Source organism: Chanodichthys erythropterus, chromosome 19 (assembly GCF_024489055.1).
Source record: "Chanodichthys erythropterus isolate Z2021 chromosome 19, ASM2448905v1, whole genome shotgun sequence".
NCBI lineage: Eukaryota > Metazoa > Chordata > Actinopteri > Cypriniformes > Xenocyprididae > Chanodichthys > Chanodichthys erythropterus.
In genome coordinates, this window is record NC_090239.1 from 37,824,692 (window position 1) to 37,835,045 (window position 10,354).

Genomic DNA, 10,354 nt, shown 5'->3' on the forward strand with positions numbered 1-10,354 from the left:
TGAGAGCCTGTGTGTGTGAGTGTGAATTTATGCCAGTTTGCAATAATAGATACATGTTAACAAACAAAAATACAAATGTGTGGACAAAAAAATAAAAAACCTAAGATTAGAAACCTAAAACACTACATTTCCCATGGTCCTTGGACAGTCAAAGAACAGGATTGGCTAGTGTCAGCCCAATAAGATGACGACAGGAGACATATGGCTGGATAACACAAGTAGATACACACTGTTGGTTGTCAATGGTGACAAATCTCTCCATGGAGGAGGGGGTGTGACAGCTGCTGGAAGAACCAGCACACTCATTACTATATGAAGTCACATGACCTCTCTCCTTACTATCCTTTTAATCCCCTGCTCACAGCATGTAATTCACTGTGTGCTTGTGTGTGTGTGTACAGGCAGAGGATAGGTGTAAGGCAGGGGGAGGGGTGGTTAAGGGGAAGGAGGGGACACAGAGGAGGGAGAGGCAGGCAGGGAGATGAGCCCAGCTTACACACAGTGAACGCAAGGGTAAACGTAGGAGTGCGGGAATGAGTGGACATTTACATTCTTTCCCTGAACAGAGTAGGACAGGGAGGATCGTGCACCTCTATTTTTGACAGAGTGAAAAAGTAATAGCAGGGAGGAGGAGAAAGAGGTGATGTGGCGGGGAGATCTGTGCTTTCCTAGACAACAGCTACACTGCTACAGCAAAGAAGAGTGAGAGATACTGACAAGAGAAGAGGAAACTCACAAGGGATCATGTGTTTTTCTAGTGAGGCACGTCAGATTAGATCTCGTGCTGGAGTATGTTCGAGATGTCTGAAAAGTATGACTGAAGAGCAGTGTCATGTCAAGAACTAGGAGTCTGGAGAGCACTCACTGAAGACATGGCTCAGGTGAGGAAATGGCTGAAGGTGGGTCACACATAGATCCCACAATTTTTTTTTATTTATTTTTTTTATTTTATTCTATTTATTTTATTTTATTTGGTTATTCTCTGTAAGAGATGCATGCAAACTATCTGCTTCAAACAAATATCACAACATATACAACATGCTAGGAGTGTGTAACATTAATATTTATAGTCCCCCTTCTCCTGGGCATACCCTGGAAAAGCTCAGAAGAGCAACAGTGTGAGACTGGTGTAGGAAGGAAGATAAATGTTGAATCTGTATGTGTGTTTGTTTGACAACTGTGCAGTAGTCACTATTTTGCTTTTCATAGTTGTTTGAATTCCAGATTGTCTTTGTAAAATTGGTTCAGGAGTGGGGTACATAGTCACAGATACTATTCTAGATTTGTACTGCTGTACATTTATGTGCATGTGTTAACAGTAGTCTTAACCATTTGACTAATGAATTTCCATGACTTTTCCATTTGTTCATTATTAGTGGATAAGGATTTTCAAATCATTTAGGGATTGCTGTCATAAAGAACAATTATTTAATTTAATTTATTTTTTTTTAATAAATATTTGCTTACACTTATAAGGCAAGAACAGTGAGCTCAGTGCACAAGACAGACATTAGCAGAACAACTATAGAAAGAGAGACATGGCAGAGAAAATGCAAAAGAGGAAAAGGCAAGGGGAATATAACTTTAAAAGCAGGGGTTACGATCAGGCAAGAGATAGGACCCGTATTAATAGCGGAGAAGCTTTCCAGTGCTGGAGAGACCATAAGGTGCGGGAAGTCCTGAAAACGGATGCCAAAGTTGGTTTATTTCTTCTCGATGCGTGAGTAATGTTGGTTTTGTTGTGTTTCTCAGAACTAAGATATGCTCTCTTTGTATGATCTTTGCTTGTTTGTTCATTTGCATTGTTGTTGTTGTTGTTGTTGTTATTATTATTATTATTATAATAAGCCTGGAACATCTAAACCTCCCAAGCAAACATGCAACGTCAGGGAGATATTCAGATCATGTCTTTATAGCGTCCGTAAGTTCAGACCCACTTTTGTATGTCTGCTGGATGTGAATATTTAAACGGGTTCAATATTTAAAGGGATAGTTCACCCAAAAACGAGAATTTTATGTTTATCTGCTTACCCCCAGCACATCCAAGATGTAGGTGACATTTTTTCTTCAGTCGATCACAAATTACGATTTTTAACTGCAACCGCTGCCCTCTGTCATTCAAATAATGGCGGTTGATGGGAACTTCATCTATAAGAGTGAATAAACCTTGCTTAGACAAATCGAAATGAAACCTTGCGGCTCGTGACGACACATTAATGTCCTTAGACACGAAACGATCGGTTTGTGAGAGAAACCGAAAAGTATTTATATAAATTTTAACCTCTAATACAACTCCGTTCAGGACTCCTTTAGTGATGTCTGATCGCGCTCTGTCAACGGCAGTGATGTCTGACACTCATTTAGGTATATACGCGAGACATCACTGCCGTTGACAGAGCGCGATCAGACATCACTAATGCACTGGGGGTAAGCAGATAAACATCAAATTTTCATTTTTGGGTGAACTATCCCTTTAAATGTCTGACTAGGACCCCTTTTGGACATCTGTGGATGTGCAAAACTGGTTCAATATCTATATGTCTGACTTCGAACCTTTTTTGGGCATCCATGGACGTACAAAACAGGTTCAATCTGAACTTCTGAGTAGGACCCCTTTTGGACATCTGTGGATGTGCAAAACAAGTTCAAACTGAATGTCTGACTAGGACCCCTTTTTGGTGTCTATGGATGTGCAAAACTGGTTCAATATCTGAACATCTGACTAGGACCCCTTATGGATGTCTGTGGACGTGCAAAACTGGGTCAATCTGAACATCTGTATAGGGACCTTTGTGGATGTCTGTGGACATGCAATATCTGAACGTATGAACAGGAACCCTTGTGGATGTCTGTGGACATGCAAAACGTTTTCAATATCTGAACGTCTGAATAGGGACCCTCTTGGATGTAGATAATGCAGTTCAATATTTGAACGTCCGACTAGGGGTTTTCTTGGACGTCTAGAAGACATTCAAAACAGGTACAGGAAATCGACATGAGCTTTATACAAATGAAAATGACAAGCAGTGTGTGTCCTGAGTCAAAATTACAGTAATTCAGGCAAAAGGAGCCCCACCTAAGTATTGAGTGCTGTACATGCTCATACTTTTCATGTTCATACTTTTCAGTTGGCCAAGATTTCTAAAAATCCTTTCTTTGTATTGGTCTTAAGTAATATTCTAATTTTCTGAGATACTGAATTTGGGATTTTCCTTAGTTGTCAGTTATAATCATCAAAATTAAAAGAAATAAACATTTGAAATATATCAGTCTGTGTGTAATGAATGAATATAATATACAAGTTTCACTTTTTGAATGGAATTAGTGAAATAAGTCAACTTTTTGATGATATTCTAATTATATGACCAGCACCTGGGTATATGACAAAGAATTTGCTAGTACTGTGGTGTGGTTTAACAAACCAATTTGGACAATGGAAAATACGAAGGTGGACATGGAGCTTCTAATAATAAAAGGCAGCAGTGGGAATACAGATATGTGAATATTATAGATCTATGGACAATATGCACAAAGATAGTATTCAAATTTTTACAGATGGATCAAAGGATTTACAAATGGAGGCAACGGGATCTGGTATATATCCCTAGACATCATGTGGGAGTAAACAAAAGAACATCTGATAATTTAAGTGTGTACACAGTCGAGTTATATGCTATATTACAGTTTTTTCCAATTGCTAACACACTAAAATGACATGCACAGCACAATTATTTAAACTGACACACAGAGAGCAAAACTTCTTCTCAAGTCTTCAAAAGTCTAAACACCTTTTCTGTTTTACACACATTTTGCATTTCAAAATAGCACTTTTTAAATTCACTAAATACAGTTCTCTGCATAAGACACAACAATCTGACATAAAGTCACATGTTTGCCATTTCAAAACACTGCCATTCAAAATGACACTACATGAGCTAATTGGCCAATTACATGTGCCACCTGGCCAAACACCTCAGTGGTTAATTGTTAACACTTCAATCAGGATGTAAGCACTATGAAAAGACCACAGGTGAGAACCTTTTTTTTTTTACAACAACAATGGAAGACATTGCAGAGAGAGGAAGAGGAAGAGGGAGGTTGAGAATAAGAGGGGGAGGAAGAGTGAGAGGTAGGGGTAGAGCAGGTAGAGGAGTTCATGGCCAAAGAAGACAAACACTTTCAAATGAAATCAGAGCAACCTTAGTAGATCATGTCATCAACCATGGGTTGACAATGCGTGAGGCTGGACAGAGAGTGCAGCCAAACTTGAGCCGTTTTACTGTCGCCTCTGTCATCCGGACCTTTAGACTGGAGAACAGGTATGTAACCAAAATTTCATGTAGTACACATGTAGTATACCCCATGTCATAGTGTATCAGTTGGGTGACACCTGTTTACTTAGTGTATGACATCAGCCATTCATGAACTGTACAAGTTTCCTGTACAATGTACTCTACTGTGGGGGAAAATATTTAGGCTGCATTGTCCAAGCCCTATATATATTTTTATTTTATTTTTTCTAAAGGACTGAGAGACGACACCATGGTGGAGGAAGGGGCCAAATGTTCACCGGGGTACAGGAAGCTGCCATTGTAAACTTGGTTTTGGAAAATAATGAAATCAGATTACGAGAAATTCAAAGCCACATCATCCAAGACAACACCTTATTCAACAACATTCAACGAGTTAGTCTGTCCACATTGGCTCGCATTCTCAAGCGAAACCAAATCAGAATGAAACAACTTTATAAGGTGCCGTTTGAGAGAAACTCTCAAAGAAACAAAGAGTTCAGACGAGCATATGTGGATGTAAGTACTATATTGACTGCAGTACACTACACACAACATTGTTTCCCAGTGTACTGGATAACACCATATTGAGTGATTTTTGTTCTTTGTTTTCAGGGAGTACTGGAAATGGATGCTCATGCAATCCCACATGAGTTCATCTTTATAGATGAGGCTGGGTTCAACCTAGCAAAGACCAGAAGAAGAGGGAGAAACCTCATTGGCCACAGAGCCATTATAAATGTTCCTGGCCAACGTGGTGGGAACATCACAATGTGCGCTGCCATCTCCAATATGCATGGTGTCCTCCACCGTCATGCCAAACTTGGACCATACAACACAGCCCATATTCTCACATTTCTGGACAGACTTCACAACATTCTCATACCACCAGAGCGTATGAATGATGCAGACCATCAAAGAAACCGGTACGTTGTAGTATGGGACAACGTGAGCTTTCATCGTGCAGCCCCAGTCCAAAACTGGTTTGCTGACCACCCAACATTTCTCGTGCAATACCTCCCACCATACTCACCATTTCTGAACCCCATAGAAGAATTCTTTTCGGCATGGCGGTGGAAGGTATACGACCGGCAGCCCTTTGTGCGCATGCCTCTTGTGCAGGCCATGGAAGAGGCATGTGATGAGATTGATGTGGGTGCAATTCAGGGATGGATAAGGCACTCAAGGCGCTTCTTCCCTCGATGTCTGGCAAGGGAAGATATTGCCTGTGATGTTGACGAGGCGTTGTGGCCAGACCCGGCTGTGTGGCAAGATGCTGCCTAATTATTTTTCTTGCCTTTTTTTTTGTTTTGTTTTTTTTACTGTAATATATTTTTTATCAGAAATTTTCTTTTTCAGTTTACTTTTTTATAAGAATATTTTTGTTCAGTCCCATGTAAATATATCTGCTGTGCTTATGTTGTACTGACTTGTTTACTGTAGTGAAGGAAAAAAAATAAAAATGTTGCAACAGCATGTGTGTGTATCTGCAAATATTTCTGTGCATGTGAACAATCTGATACATATTTTAGTATTATGGCAAAGCATACTAAAGATGGGGGTGCTTTTCATTATGCCCAACAGTGTGTAGGTGGTTAGGCAAAAATCTGGTAATATGAATGAAGTGTGTGCCATTTCATGCAAAAGTTTGATTTTGATAATGCTCTGTGTAGTTTCGGTTGCAGTGCTTCATTTTGCAGGATATATGAGGTATTTTGCAGTTTGGGTGTGTGGTTTTGTGAATTGTGTTAAGTGTTTTGATAAAACCAGACTAGTTTGAAAAATTGTGTGTTAGCAATTTGGAAAAAACTGTAATAGCATTAGAATGGATTGAACAAACTAGATAGGACAGCATCGTAATATGTAATGATTCTGTATCTGCCCTTATGAGTATAAAGTCTGGTGTAGCTAGAAATCATCAGGAATTACTTTGAGATTGTATTTACAAACTCAAGAATAAGCAGGCAAGGGAAAAACATTACATACATGTGGGTGCCAGGGCATGTGGGCATCCAGGGAAATGAGAAAGTATACAGATTGGCAAAAGAAGCAACAAAAAAAGAGCATGTTGATGTCAAAAAGAGTTTAGTATGGAAAACGATCGTGCCAAAATGGCAGCTGCAGTGGAACAATGAAATTAAAGGGAGACATCTGTACATGATACATAATAGGGTAGGTATGGAAAGTAAGAAGGGAAATAAAAGGATAGACTGAGGATTGGACATTGCAAGCTAAATAAAACTCTTCATGTTATAGGAAAACACCTGACAGGACTATGTGATGTATTTCAGGGGGAGGAATCAATTCAGCACATCTTTATATCATGCAAGAAATATATGGAAGAAAGGCAAGAATTCAAGAATCAACTACGGGAAATGGGTATAGTAGAGTATAATGTTAAAAATATAGTAACGTATGGAAATAATGACCAAGGACGGAGATATTTATTTAATTTTCTAAGGAGGACTGGACTGGAAGGACAAATTTAATTAACATAGTAAGTTAACGTGAGACAGCAGATGGCAGAAATGCAACACTATGGATGCAACTGCCATAAAACTCCAACAAAGAAGGAGAAATGAACATGGGGAATCTTGCGAAATCTCTTGAGACTTCAGAATAAACATGGCGGATGATAGGCAGGAAATGATTGTGATGATAGTATTTGGAATGATTTGACAGAAAATTCACAAAAAAAGAAAACATTTTGGGTGAAGTAGTGGAGACGGCAGGAACATGGTCTTTAGGCTACTTTGTGCTGTGCCATGACTGCGATTGTTACAGTGGTATGGGAAAGTTTGGGAACCCCTTGCAGAATCTGTGAAAATGTGAATAATTTTAACAAAATAAGAGAAATCATACAAAATGCATGTTATTTTTTTATTTAGGACTGTCCTGAGTAATATATTTTACATAAAAGATGTTTACATATAATCCACAAGACAAAAAAGTAGCTGAATTTATTAAAATATCTCAGTTCAAAAGTTTGGGAACCCTTGATTCTTAATACTGTGTGTGGTTACCTGGATGATCTATGACTAGGACAATTGAGGGGCTCAAACACAACTTTTAAAAAAGGTTCAAACGTTCACTGATGCTCCAGAAGGACACACAATGCATTAAGAGCCGGGGGTGAAATCTTTTGAACAGGATGAAGAAGCCCAAATTTTTCTTATATTGTTGAAATATATAATATATATATATATATATATATATATATATATATATATATATATATATATATATATATATATATAATTTTTTTCCGTTTAGTACTTCCCTTCGGAAGCAACAGAAGATACTTGCATGTTTCCAAGAAGACAAATTAAATACAATTTACCTTGAACTTTAAATTCAAAAAGTTTTCACCTCCTGACTCCTAATGCTGTCATCATGTCAGCCTCTAGAATGAACAGTGTCATTGTCATTTTTCTAAGTTCTGTTGAAAAAGCAAATGAGCTGGTTGAGACTGGAATAGTTGTTGACAATCACTTTACTCCTGTTCTCCCACTTTCCATGCCATCCAAAAAGGTGCTGCTGTCCAACGTTCCGCCTTTCATAAGTGATGAAACTTTGGTGAGAATTATTGTCCCGATATGGTAAAGTGGTCTCGCCTATTAAAATGATACCAATCGGTAGTGCTTCGCCTCTCTTGAAGCATGTGGTTTCTTTTAGGCGATTCGTTTATATGATCCTAAAGGATGATGAGGACTTGGATCTGTCTCTGCATATCAAACTTGATTATTTTGACTGTTATTTATGCTACAATGGAAAAGATTAAATGTTTTAACTGCGGTGAAGTGGGACATTTAATCTGTGCCTTTCCTGGTAAAAATAAAGAAAATAACGTGCCGATTAATGACATTGGCAGTGATGGCGAGTCGGTTAAGACCGTCAAACACTGTTCCACCTGTGGCAGAGAACTGCGGTCACGCCATCTGCGCTTCGGAGAAACGTGGTCACACCATCTATGCTTTAAAATGTATGGCGCGTCTACATGAGGTTGCGTGGTAGGTGTTTCGTGTCGGTAAAAATATTTTTAAAATTCATTAAAAAAATAAATAAAATCAAACTGTTTACTGCAAACTTCACATGATTCTTGTTCTACATCTCCCCAAGAACGTCTCGGTTACAAAGGTAACCCTCGTTCCCTGAAGGAGGGAACGGAGACGTACGTCGGACAGACCGACGAATAGGAATCTCGCTAGAGAGGCCAATCTACTTCGAGTGTAACTAAAACGAGCCAATGCACATTGGCATGCAATCATATGCATCAGCTGCTCGCCTCGCAGCGCGGGTATATAATGAGCAGCAGGTGCGTTGCATCTTCAGGTTTTCGCTGAGGAACCGGATAGGCGGCAGCATCAGTGGGGTACAGCGACTGTGGCGACGGGACGTACGTCTCCGTTCCCTCCTTCAGGGAACGAGGGTTACCTTTGTAACCGAGACGTTCCCATTCAGTCGGTCACGTTCGACGTACGTCGGACAGACTGACGAATAGGAATCCCTACCAAAGCGCCACAGGAGCTGCCCCCTTCCAGCGTTCTGTTGTAAGCCACCTGAACCCCCTTGCCTGAGGATGGTGGGACAGGGCTAACACAGAGAGAGTCGATCACTGCTGTTCCCCAAAACCCATTCAGTGAGACTACTGGATAACGCTGGGAAAGCGTACCCTTCGCTGGGAAAGGAACGCTGCGGAAGCCACATCCTTCCCCGAAGGAGTTATGTGGAGAAGTACATATGGACTAACCCTGTAGGGCTGTGCTACATATGGAAGAGCTGGGTTGACTCCAATCCGATGAAGGGTAGGTTCTCCCAGAGGGAAAGACACGGGCTTCGTTTAGGAGCAACCGTGGAACCAACCATATGGGATCCCCGTAGGGTCACACATATGGAACCCAGCCTAAACCCGGTTCTCAAGGATACAACGGAGTATAGGCCTGGCGCCAGACGCTCCGCCACGTTGGCTGCCGAAGGGATATCGGAGGACTCGACAGGGTCTGCCTTGTAGGGACTCTCTGGAGAAAAGAAGCGCATGTAGCGCAGCAAGCCGACACTAAGCCGGGGCCTCTCCGTGCCTCTGACCTGTGGCGAGAACATGGGAGGAGACCGGTTCGACACGAAGGCTATAGTATCTAGCGAACGTGTTAGGTGTCGCCCAGCCCGCAGCTCTACAAATGTCTGTCAGCGAGGCACCACGAGCCAGCGCCCAGGAGGATGCGACACCTCTCGTGGAGTGAGCATGCAACCTGAGCGGGCAGGGCACGCCCTGAGCTTGGTAAGCCAGGGAGATGGCATCCACTATCCAGTGGGCCATCCTCTGCTTGGAGACAGCCTTTCCCTTCTGCTGGCCTCCATAACAGACAAGAGCTGGTCTGAGGTCCTGAGGCTTTAGGTTCTGTCTATGTACAGTCGCAAAGCGCGGACTGGACAGAGTAAAGCCAGGGCTGGGTCTGCCTCCTCCGAGGGCAGCGCTTGCAGGCTCACCACCTGGTCCCTGAAGGGAGTGGTAGGAACCTTGGGCACATAGCCAGGCCGGGGTCTTAGTACCACGTGGCTATCACCCGGCCCGAACTCCAGGCACGATTCGTCGACCGAAAATGACTGCAGGTCCCCTACCCTCTTGATGGAGGCCAATGCCACCAGCAGCAAAGTCTTCATAGACAGAATCTTTAAGTCTGCTGACAGCAAAGGCTGAAAGGGAGCAATCTGAAGTGCTCTCAGCACCAGAGTGAGGTCCCAAGAGGGTATGGAGAGGGGACGAGAAGGATTTAACCGTCTCGCCCCCCTAAGGAACCTGATGACCAGGTCGTGCTGACCAACAGATTTGCCATCTAAGTGGTCGTGGTAAGCGGATATAGCAGCAGTATGGACTTTGAGGGTGGAGGGGGGACAGCCTACGTTCCAACCCTACTGCAAGAAGGAAAGCACGACTCTGATCGAGCATCTTCGGGGGTCTTCCCGGCGAGAAGAGCACCACTCGACGAACAGGTTCCACTTTGAGGCGTAAGCACATCTCGTAGACAGTGCACGTGCCGAAGTGATGGTGTTAAGTACCTCAGGGG

General features: G+C 41.9%; 1 long non-coding RNA gene across 1 annotated transcript; it reads left to right on the plus strand.

The window, feature by feature from the left end:
- Positions 1-550: 550 nt before the first annotated feature.
- Positions 551-5,441, plus strand: LOC137008239 (uncharacterized). The gene is made up of 3 exons (XR_010892780.1): positions 551-881; positions 4,526-4,808; positions 4,905-5,441. It is a non-coding gene; the product is annotated as an uncharacterized lncRNA (long non-coding RNA).
- The last annotated feature ends 4,913 nt before the right edge of the window (positions 5,442-10,354 follow it).